General features: G+C 39.3%; 1 protein-coding gene across 1 annotated transcript in view; it reads left to right on the forward strand.

Moving 5' to 3' along the window:
• The first annotated feature begins 1,071 nt into the window (after positions 1 to 1,071).
• The window catches only part of plagl2 (pleiomorphic adenoma gene-like 2), a 31,557-nt gene continuing 19,954 nt past the window's right edge, over positions 1,072 to 12,674 (forward strand). The window contains exon 1 of the mRNA XM_036533094.1: positions 1,072 to 1,180. The gene's annotated coding sequence lies outside the window, so the exon portion shown is untranslated. The remainder of the gene's footprint in view (positions 1,181 to 12,674) is intronic.

Consider the following 12,674-nt stretch of genomic DNA (forward strand, 5'->3'; position numbering starts at 1 on the left):
AACAAAGAAGTCTTAACATTACTGCCTTAAGTGTGATTAAAAAAAAAACATTAGGTGGCTATTATGTGTCTTACTGTAACCGTGCACTTTTTAAGACCTGTGAATGAGCTTTATAGTGCACATGTTTATGCACTAATGCTACGTGCATTTTATACATAGCAATTTTTACATGTGATAAAAAACATCAGCTGTCTTCAGCGTATAAATGTCTAACCGGATTTAAATGTGAGAAACTAAACAACTTTAAAAAGTTCTTATAGTAACAATTCTAAATGCTAAATAAAGAAACACCAAGACAGCTGAAATGTCTAATTATTAGGCTATTCGTGCTTGATTAAAATACACTGTATCAACACGAATTAATCAAAATTAATATTAAAGCAAAGCAGTCTGTAATACGGCTGCATGTAATTTAACTGTAATGAATTTAACTTCTTTCACTATGTTTACCCACATCGAATCGACTATTCTTAAACATAAAAAACAATTGAACCGATTTCCTTATGTATACACAAATATATTCAGACTCAATCTTGTCGACACATGAACCATATCAAATAGCTTTTTGTATTGTGTATGTGCTGGATTAATTTATGTCAAATATTCATGCATATTCTTACACACTGGAAACAAATGATCACATCATATATTTTAAATATTTTGGATAATGTACCAGAAAATAAACGTTTAAACCATTCTAATCATTCGGAAATCTGGTTTAATACAAACAAACATTAACATATTTTGAAGCTCAATTAAATAAAAACATACTTTAAATCCAAAAATAGGAAATAACTCGGTGTAAACAGCTATTTGGTTTTACGTTTATTAATCCTATGAATTATCGCGTCCAAAAGTTCGAACTTTTTACATTCATGTATGTAGTTTTCAAATTTTGATGTTAACTGAAGAGGCCGTGCGTGCATGATTTCCTATTTATTATGTACAGTCAGCGACAACGAAAAAAAGTTTACCAACCCCTGTAAAAAAGTTTGTGAAAGTGGCCTGACGTCACACTCCCACAATGCTCGCGCCCCATAGCTCTGCTGCTGCAGCCTGAGGAGAGCGAGACACACTCAGGCCCCGAAAAAAGAAAAATTATTTTAAAAATTTGGAAAAAATAATAAAACAACAGATCGAGGAGAGAAAGACCGGGAAAGGTGCTGTGGGGGCTCCCACGGTAGGTTTGCGCCGGGTCGGGGATGGAATGTTACCGGGGTTCCTTCTGAAATTGACTAGTGCGGTGCTGGAAACTTTTTGGTGGGTAACTGCTCATTTTTTGCAAGTCCTCCTAATGTGGCTGCACTTTCTGGTGTGTGCATGTTTATTTTTAATAAGATATGAATAATTATTGCTAGTGTTTTAATCGAAGCTCAATATTGTGTTGTTAGTGAGTCTCTAAATGCGGTGAAGAGGCTGCTCTTAGTGTGATCGGGTGTCTTGTATTTTTTACTTATTTTGTGGACGCATGTACAAGCATCGGGGTATTTAATTTTTAATTACGTGATCGTCTGCTTGCCCTAAGCTTTGTCGATAAATATGTTGTGGTTTCAAATTATTTAAGCTGCAAACGAAATGCATTTGGTTTATAGAGGCTTTTGCTCGACTGATTCGTGTTCGCTGAGAGTTTTGCTCGAATTCTTGAATTTTAAGCAATTTATGTATATTTATCAAAGTGGAGAGCATGCCACTACAGTGGGAGAGATAGAAGTAGAAGAAGGAACGTCCCTGTTGCGTCTGAAAGATAGTGAGTTTAAAATAAATAGCAAATGAACTGGATCGAGTTCGGTGTTTTTATGCTTTTATTTGGATCAATTTATCTATTCCTCTCAGCGGTTCATGGACTTAAAAAGAAAAAAAAAATCACTACGGATACAAATGCAACTATTTTGAGTGTTTCCCTTCGAATATCTTCGCTGCAAGAGTTCTGCAGCGCCGTGATGGTTTATCCAATGTTCGTCATTTGTTTTTCGATGATCGGATGTTTCTGGGCCGATTGTATAGCGATGTGACTTTTCTATCAGTGTTGGCTTGTGTATGCTTTTGAAGGGGTAAATAACTTCCCTGTGGTTTGGAAGGGGGGTTGGGGGTGCTGTGGATGCGGAGGTTAGTCCAGATCAAATGCATTTGTTATTTGCTGTGTTGTATTATTGCTTAATTATCGACATGTCTTACTTAGTTTAGCATGGTTTGTTTTACTAAGCAGGGAAGCAACGCGAGTCAGAATCCTGCTTTTTCATAGTTGTGCGTAGCAGTGTTCTGCAAAGTTGGTGAGAATTTATGTGAATGTTTGTTGCAAGGGTAAAACATATGTAATGAAGAATATTTTGATGTCCTTAGCGCTGTAGATACTTACATCATGTCATCTCGCAATCACTTTCTCTTTCAACGGGAAGAGAATAAAATAGTTCAGGCAAGGCGACCACGTGTGTTTTACCTTGTTTCGTTTTCCTACGGCTTATTGATGTTATGAGCAAAAACTCACTACTTACTATACACATCTGTATGTTTCGGAATTAATAAATGATCGCTTGAGGAACATTTTCAGCGCCTTCGTGCTCACCCCCTCACGCACAGCATCAGCAGTTGTTGAGTGGAATTTGTGCTGGCTGCCAAAACACCTGTAACATAGCTGTGTCCCTGTAGCTGCAAGAACTCATGACCTGGCCTAAAGAAAAATTTTCAGTATCAATAAGTAGATGTTTTTACTCTAATTTTAGCTAAACGAAATTTAAAAAGTATTTTTCTTCCCAAGCAGTCTTCACTAAATATCTAGATTCTTTGACCACATAGTTCATGATAACATTTTGAGTTAAAACAATCTAATTGGCACTATGGAATGCATCAGCATGAGGGCTCTAGAGATGGAATGATGTATAGAGTATGGAAGGGTTAGCACGTTTTTAAGCAAGGCAATGTGATCAGCGCTCACTAAAACGTCTTAAAATGTCTTCTTCAGGACCGTTTGTACTTCAGTACCAAATGTCTCCTTCGGTATCTCATTATGCTTGGCGAAACTGTGACGAGTGCAGCCCAGCAAGACCCCATTTCCACAGCCTCGAGCTACATAATAAGGAAATGGAACTGAGATCGTCACGAGACAATGCTTTTGTTATTGACGTTGCAGTGCAAGTTGAAACACATGAAGATGTTTGTTCTTTTTTTCTTTCGCATTTAACCGCCAACTCGAAGAAGTGCTTTTAGATACCAATATTTACATCCCCTCATTCATGGTCTCCTCAAATATCAAGGTTATATATTTTAAGTGTAAACATAAGAAATACATAACGAGATTTTTTTGTTCATCTATAAAATATAGCCTACGTGTGAGCCACAAAAAAGTTTACAGACCTGCTTTGTTTAGCTTTGGTTGCTTCAGAAGATTAAGGTTCAAAATATTCTCCCATTGAATTCTGTTTTTCCTTTACAGTTTTAATTGTAGCACTAATCCATACTCACAATGCTTGGATATTTCCTATGGTAGAATGTGGAGACAGAGAGACATTACACACCATTTTAAGTAACAGAATGTGTAGTTAGGATATTTTCATCACGTTATGCCAAGACTGTTATCTGAACTTAGTGTGTCAAAGAGCCAATGTGTAAAAATGTAAAGGTACTATACTTGTTGTCATTGACTGTGTGTCTAATGCCTTTTTAAAACTGAGTTTATGCTATAGATGTATTCAAAACATTTCAAGAGCTTTGCTTTCACCAAGTAAAATAGAAACAAATATAGCAACACTCGACCACATTAACCATATCCTTTAAATCACCATAGGAAGATGGCTTGCCTTTTTGCATTTTAGCATGTTTAAGTGGCGTCTTGTGTGTTACAGATAATACATTTCCTTTCAAATATTGCGTAAGAAACTGGTTTTCATGTCATAGTTTACCTCTTTAACTGAATGTTAAAATGGCAGAGTATACAGTTATGTTCTTGTTATTTTCACTTTTTTCAACTCATTTGGTCGTTTAACCGGCAGTACTAAACATGCCTTCTTCGGAGAGTGAGGAGGGATTTTCTGCTAAAATATCCCACAATCCTCTTTACCTCTGTGGGTAGTAGTCTGATTACCATTATAAAAGACCATCAGTTAGGTTAATCGGAAGGACAACCCCCGGAGAGGAGAAACGGCAGTTAATAACCAGGAATCGCTGTAGGAACCTTGAATCCTTCCTTTATGCATTTTTTTGTGTGAGACATTAAAACGGATGTTAGCCTAAGATCTCTAAGAATACTGTCTCATTCATTTCTTATAAGTGAATCATGGCAAAATAAATGTATTTGGCGCCTGAGAATAACAGACTTCACTTGCCATCAGACGGTGTCTGCATTAAATGACATGTGCCACTGAGGGATAGATTTATGTAAATTGTAAATTGTAAAATGTCTTGCACTCAGTAGCCAGAATGACTTCTGAACTTTGAGGAGGCATAAGAATGGTCACCTACCCTCTTAAAAAAGTGGAGAAAGTACTTTGTACAGCTATTACTACGGGACCACCATCAGTGCTGCAGTTGGATAATTACCAATACATCCCCATTATAAACAGTGAATTTCAAAGATTCAAGAATTTACAGGTGACTTAAATAATGTGTGTCTCCTACGAGCAGCTTGGCCTTTCAGTGGCTAATATATGGAAGTGTTTTTCTATTTTTTAGCACATTTGTTGCTTATTCTACATTAAAATAAAATTCAGATGTCATGTCAGTTGTGAATAAAGTGCTACTGTTTGACCATTTTATTTGTGGGAGGACTGACACCAGACATAAGTATAGATAATGGCAATAATAAAAAGGTGCATAGTCAGGATTACTGAGAAGCGTTTGCTGCCTTTTGTAGCAGCAGGTATGATGTGATGGTCTACCAAAAGGCATAAAGCATTGATCAAAAACAGACACTTTTCTCACAATACCAGACAGCATGGTCGACCATATGCATTCTGACTGCACTTGCAGTATGCAGCATCTGAAGTCGTAGGAGGATGCTAGATGCTTGAACCACATACTGACATCGTTCCTCGGGATCTTTTTCTGAGAAGAGCTGGGCCATAGGCTTTTCAGCTCAGCATTCCATCCATCATGGAAGAATCAAAGATTGTATGACTAACCTTGGTACTCTGACAGGAGAAAGTGCTAGGACTATCACTTTGCATTATAATAAAAGTTTATGTGTTGTGTTTTGCAGTACATGTATTTTTTGGCAAATGTTTTTTTCTCCCAGATATTCTAAGGCATTAATGTACAATCTGTAAACTCTTCTCAGTGGGCAAAACTATGATAGTTTTGATATGGAAAAAAGCATGCATAGATCAAGTAGTTATTGCAGATTTGTTTTGTCTTTTTTGGAGGCAATGTAGAGGAAGGCAACATGGAGAAGTAGTCTGGAATGTGTTCCAGAATATAACACAACAGACAGTGAAATTCCTGCTGTTTTAAAGATGAACTTAAGTCATTTTTATTTTCAACTTTATCTTGGTGGCAGGGAATAATCTGCCTTTTTAACAAAGTTTTATTCATAGAAACTGTTTAGAGTAAGGTTTATGGCATGTTCGCACATACAGTTTTACGTTGCATTTGATGCCGTGTCCCAGTCTCAGACTTGCCTTCAGACTAAGCATTAAGGTGTGATTTGTACCTTCGGAAAAAGGTTCACCTGCATAGACACAACCAAAGTTGAGTTGGAGTGTGGACAATGTCCATGGCATAATTCTCATGACATAATATGTGAGACGTTTTGAAAGTGTACCCAAAATCTAGAAGTACAATGGAAGGGGCAACCAGAGCGAACAGTGTCTGGCCATCTAGTTATCATCTATTTAATGTGCCAGACAACACATCATACAGTCTAACATGATGCACTGTAAGAAGTTGTTGATGGCAAGATTTTTCACTGATCACAGTGGTGGTATGAAATGGAACTGACATAATTCCCGCTTGTCTGTACAACAAAACAAGTGCAACGCTCATGTTATTGCTCAATTTATCTGTTCTTCTCCCAAATAGAATGGGAAGAGGGGATTTAATGTGATTTCTGTAAACCACAGAAGCCATTTGCCCAGCTTTGTTTCCAGGTTGTGGATCTCTGGTTGTGGTTCACATGCCACTGAGTCTGGGACCATCTGAAGTTGACTTCAGAGCAAATGTGTGTGGAACTGGCCTAGAATGTCTGTTCCTTTACAACAGCCTGAACAGAATATTGCTCAAATGTGACATGTTGATGTGCTAGATGTGTTTGACTGTTTTTTATGTACAAAAATCCCAGACTGATAAGAGAAAAGACCAATGAATTTTCAGTGCAAAAAAAGTTAACACAACATGTTGGTAGACAATGCCTGCATGCTGTCACAACTTGACATCATGCCATGTGGTTGCTTTTCTTTGACAGATGTCTGCCTTCATAAGTTTCTGTAAGAGTATATGACTTGTTTGCAGTTGATTAAACTCATTGCTTTGGAAAAAATGAGATTCTCAGCTTTGGCAAAATCTCCACTTCTAATGTGACAAAACAAATACTTGCTGTCATGACAACATCTGTATATCCACTTGTGTCATTTTAGAATTTTCTATATGAAGAGGTCTGATCCACATCTGTGCACTGTAAATGTTTATAAATTTGAGTCTAATATCTGATGTGATTATCTTATGTAGTTTTTTAAACTATGTTCATCAAAGAGACAGTAAACCCATTTTGTTTCTTTTAAAGAAACTCACTTTAGAAATAATAGCTTTTGTCTTGACAGAGATGAAAACGCAGCGAAGAATCTTGGCTCCAATACGTCCCCTCAGGCTTATATTGACAAATTAGCAGCCAAAATATTTCAGTTCACTTCATTTCCTAATGATCAGTTAAAAGAGTTAAATGTGTTCTTAGTCATTTACATAATTTTAGCTGATTGTACGTGCTTCAGTAGTTTGAATACGGATACAGTGGTACTGTTTACCGTGTTTCTGTAGTTGAGACTAAGGCTGCCAAAAGGTGGAGGAAAATATCACTAACCTCAGCTGAACAAAAAGACCTCAACTCGCTCAAGGTAGTATAGAAGAGGCTAGAAGGGATGCTGAAGCAGGAATATCAATATCTTGGTTCAGCAGACACTTTGGATGGTTTTGGTTGATAGTATCACTTGCACTTGTGAAACATTCAGATGGGTTCAGCACAACCAACAGGGCAACCACACGTCCCCACTTTATTTAAGATTCATATATCCAATTGAAGGATGTTTGGGAGATATCTTCAATGTCTTCTTGCATCCACAACTGCTACAGAGACACCTGGACATTTGTGTGGCCAGATTGCCTCCCTTCAGGGTGAAGCCGTCAGTGTTTACCATACAGACATGCTAGGAGTGGCAGAGCTGAAAACATGCCTGAATAGAGACATGAATCGGTTATAGTCAATATAGTTTTCAGCGATAAGGTACCCTTCAGTCTGCTCTGGCAAGACGATAGGTAAAGAGTGTAATATATGGGGAGAGGCATGTTGCATCCATGTTGCCTTGTGTAAATGGACTGGTGCTCATCACTGAAGGTGTTTTTATTGGTGCCTTCCCAACTGTGCAAAAGTGTAGAGACAATATTCTTGCACCATACTTTGCAGAATGCTCTCATTTGTGCCTGCACACTTGTGTCCCTGTGTCACATGCATTTGTCACACATTCCTGGTGCAAAACAGTGTGTGTTAGATGGACTAGCCAACCTGTTCATGCAGCATGAATACATTATGTCAGCTCCAGGCTAGTGTGGATCACTGTGTGTGCCATTGGTTTTGATGACCACATATACGGCATGCAGCACTTCTTGCTGAGTGAAATATGATTTCCTGGAGATAGATAAATGCTGTTGTAATGTTGGACAGAAACCTTGCTCATGACAGATAGAGGACTTTCCTGGTAATTCACCTTCTTTGATTTATTAATGGGTTTGATCATTAAGGTGTCATAAACGCTGTGACATCATGTGTTCAGTTTCACTGCCTAAGAAATGAATCTGTCTGTATTTTGCTCTTATGTTGTATACATTGGAGCCAAATTAATATTTTTGTGTTTAACATCCCTCAGTATATTTTCTCCTTTATTTGTTTTCTTTTCCTAATGGACAGTTTTTAAAAAATGTGGACTACTGAAAAGTGTTAACCAAAGCACTCATCTCTTTATTCAACACCTCATTAGCCAGCTAGTTAGCTATAGTAAAAGGTTAAAGCCTCTTAATTTCAGGATACTGAGTAAATCTGTTCTCTTTATTCAAACAATGTTTTACTAAAACATTTAAAACCAGCACTCAAGTGAGACTGTGTGGAATTGTACTATGTTAACAATTTATCTACTGCTCTTAAAAGTTGCCATCTTTCCCTGAAAACAGTCTTTCATTTAAGAAAGAGCTCAGTGACTATAAACCAGTCACAACAGGTGAAAAGTGATTGATAGTTTCTTCCCAGATGATACAGTTCAGGTTGATGGATTTTTTTTCTGGTGGTTTCCTGTGTCCTGACAAAAGTTGAAATGTCACATTTATAGTCACACAGAATACAGAGGTGTTATTTCTATTATGAGCATTGAAGAATCGCTTTTGGTATGTTCTGAGCTGGTTTCTGGACAACTCAGTATGTTGAGCAGTCCAGCACCCTTGGACCCAGTGCAAGTATCAGTTGAATCAGTGACCTCGCTATAGACATTTAGGCTGTTTACCTTCTTCATGGACCTTTATGTGGATCCATTGAAAAAAGGCTATGTAGATGATATTGTTATTTTATTTTTACATCAGTTATTTTAGTTGCAGAGAGATTCTTTATTCACCCCTAAAAGGAAATTTCTTTTGCATATGTAAAAAGTGGGCACAGTCACCAAAGAAATTCCTCATCTGCTTTATCTGTCTTTCTGTTGGGATTGTTAAGGTGTTTGAAGTTGATATTACCTGCTGTTAAATTCTGTTCAGTCATATATAAGGCTGTAAGTCCAGGGGTTCCTTACCCATTTGAAAGAAAAAGGCTACCATTAAGCTCCATATTATGATCTACTGATCTTTATCAGATTGATTCACATCCTTTTACTATATTGATTCAAATCCATAGGTTTTAGAAAGGGTGTGTCTGAACAGAATACTTAATTAGGTTTGGCTTTTAATGCAGTCATAATGAGTGATGGTAATTTTTCATAATTCATTGACCTCTTTTTCATTTATTTTCACTGTTTACATCTAACAATTACTGGGAGACGTAGATTGCAGTTCTAGCTTGGCACTGTTTTGTTAAAAAGCAGAAGGGGGGTGTTTTTTTTAAGTGATTGCTTTCTGCAAGTCTGTCTTTAAAAAATGTGGTGATTTAAACAACACTAGAGTGCCATTGCTACATTGTGTTTTCTTAAAATGTTTTTTAAAGAGAGGTCCCAAGTCAAACATAATTAGCAAAAGCTGCTCTTCATTGTTCAGTCGAGAAAATGTCCAGTTACTACTAAGTGAGTGATGTAACTTGATATTTTCATATTTGATTTTAATTATTTTATTTCATTACAAAATGGCTAAAAACTGAATGAAGATTATGAACCCCTTGCAGTTATTACTAGGAAAGTATGTGCATACTTAAAAATATGCTGATGTCTAATGTCCAGTAAGTGTAGAAATGCATTATCTTTGTAAAAATCTAGATTTTGCATCTGGATTTGTGGTCTGTGTTACAAAGAGTAGAAATATGCCACTTGATCTTAAACAGCTCTGTACTACCTGAAGCGTGTATTCAAGGAATTCCATTTTATGAGTCAGCAATTTAAAAGAAACTGAAACTTCCTTTGAGAAGCAGTGATTGCACTTAGCCATGGATAAATAGCTCATGATTTGTTCAGAAGGCAGTTATAATTTTGATGACACATTTCCTCTTCCTTGTTCCTGTGAAGTGATTTTTAATAACCTTGTCAGCCCCACCCTGCATTCCAAAACACAGTAGGCATCAACCAATCCTTCCTGCCCTGCGTCCAAACTTTTGTTTTGTCCTAATGTTCATGTCCAGCAGTAAAAGTTCTTCAGCAGAATAACATCCTGGAGACAGTTGGCATGAAAAGAATATAACACAAGGAAGCGGAGAAAGTTATTAAAATATTTGGATATGAAAGAGGTGGTGTGATCACAGGGGCAGTCGACTGGAGCTTGTTTTTGCAGTTGTTGTTTGTGATGCAGACTATATGCAGAGACACATATCTGCCCCCCAGCTGAGTGAGAGAGTGAGAAAGTGAAAGCGAGAGGAAGAATAGAGGGAGCACCACACACACACGCTGCACGTGGTGTGACATTTCGACCTGCACTGGGCCACCCAAAGCACTGCACCGCGCTGGCTCCGGCATCGCTGGCTCCGGCATCGCTGGGTCCAGCGCCGCTTGGCTCACGTCGACTCTTCTTGGCTCCTCTTGAAAGTGTCGTAACTCCACGTCTGAGGTCTGGAGCCATTCCCAGTGCACAGGGGGCGCTGCACCGGAGCAGAACAGCACGTTCTGCTCCCCTTCTCTGCCACTGCTCTTTTGCCCCTCTGTGTCAAAGAGGTTCCACTCTTCTGGCTCATCTCAGCGAAGAATAAAAGGGGTAGAAATTTTTGCCCCCTCCTCCCAAACTTACAGACACACACACCCACACACAAACACTCAAAGTGTAGTTTGTCCAGCAGGACAATCCTGGAGAGAGGAGAGTTCCTCCCTGCCTCCTCCTCCTTCACCATAACAGGCAGGCTTGCAGGGCTGGGCTGCATGAAAGGGCTTTTCAGCATCGGGTCTTTCGCTGCTGGATTCCTCCAGCATTTGGACAGGCTTTGATCAGCTAATTTACCGATCCACAATGGCCCAGTGAGCCCAGCGGAGAGACAGGGGCAGGGAGGGCGGAGGGGTGGGGAGAGAGTGGAGTCGCTGAGGTGAGTCGTTGTCTAATGTTTCAAGAAGGGCCTCTCTGAGTGTACCTGCCGTTGATAGGAGCGCGGGCAGTGTCCCAGCGGAGCCCCCCGAACACTGGCCAATTTCCTCACCACTACTGTCAGCAGAAGCAGTATATTAGTCATATTATATTATGACTCGTGTCTTCCGGTTAGTGCCCGAAATCTGCGCTGTGGCTAGGGTGGTGCTGGGGGATTCTCCATCACTGTGGACTATAGATGTGGAAATACAGAGTGTTTTAGGAATACAGGCAATATTGGTTTTGTAAACACATGCGTTTAGTGTTTTCTGGGAATTTTAACAAAATATATGGTTTAAAATTGTATAATCTTTATAGTTACTAGTAGCTATTGATTACCCAATCAGAGTCACACCCGTACACCATTGATGAGAATAGCATTGTGTTGATTTTTAGAATTTGGTTGCTCTGTCATCCACTGTATTGAATGTACTTACCCTTTCATTTTTAGCTCAGTGAACAATGATATTCACTGTACATGTACAATGTGCACGTTGCATACCAAAAAGTAATAAAAATTGGTAAAAATATGCGTATACCTTTATATATAAACATTCCTTATAATTTACTACAATACTTCCTTGTGATGTACACTTATTATGTAAGTCCCTTGACACCTGCCATTAACATTCTTATGTTCACTTTTTCCGTGTCTGTATCACAGTGTGAAAATGTTGACACTGGCACAAGACTATTTTTTTTGGTCCTAGAGTAATGAAATACAACTATAAGGTGTATATATCCAGCTGTTTCTAATAGTATATATATAATTGTTGTTTTGTCTATGCTTAGCAATTTCCTTTGTGAAGTTCTTAATAGTGCTTAATCAACTATAAGAATGTGAGAGAATGATCTCAAATATACTGTAGCTTTCACTACTTTTCGTGTCTATACCTTGTCTCCTTCCCCGTCATTCGTCCTTTTCCCACTTCACCATTCCAAAACAACTCACACACGCGCGCGCGCGCACACACACACACACACACACAAAGCCCCAGCATGCTGTAGAGCTCTGACACTCTGCCCCCACGACTCTCTCTCCCTCTCTCCCTCTCTCCCTCTCTCTCTCCCCCTCTCTCCCTGTCACTCCCTTTCCCTCTCATGAACATTGTGTTCTGCTACCAGTTGCAGCTCGCTCCTGTTGCCGGGCACAGTTCAAGTAGATCACCAGAGGCAGGTTCCCCCTCGTGGAGGAGGGAAAAAAGAAGGAGAGCGAGGAAGAGAGGGAGAGAAAGACACCAAACATTAACAAATGGCCGCGCTCTCTCTTCTCCTCAAACACCAGGACAAAAAAAATGAAAGTGGAATGACAACTGTGAGTCCCTTTCTGCATCCCCTCCAGGGCCAGTGTGAAGTTTTCAGTTTGATTGAAGGCCCCTTTTCTGTGGTGTGTGGTGTGAAAGCTGTCCTAATTGAATGATAAAGTGCCCTGAGATGGAGCCTGGTGAATGGGTAACAATGCGCAGCCTGTGTGTGGTAGGGGGATTTTGGTTCAGGTCCAGCCTTCGCCTCTCCACTCCGAGAGGGGGTCTATTATAACCCTCTCTGCTGGACTCGGTCACGTGACACCCCTCTCCCCCCCCTTCCCCCTCTGCCCTGGCTTAGCCAATGGCGGGCAGCAGCTCCCGTTCACTCTGCTCATGTGGTTCAATGGCCTCATTTTGCAAGCAACTGACTTTCAGCAGCTATCTCTGCACTGTTGGTTGAGGGAGTAAGAGAAAAACCCCTCTTCCAACCGTAGAGAT

Source organism: Megalops cyprinoides, chromosome 7 (genome assembly GCF_013368585.1).
Source record: "Megalops cyprinoides isolate fMegCyp1 chromosome 7, fMegCyp1.pri, whole genome shotgun sequence".
NCBI classification, from domain to species: Eukaryota; Metazoa; Chordata; class Actinopteri; order Elopiformes; family Megalopidae; genus Megalops; species Megalops cyprinoides.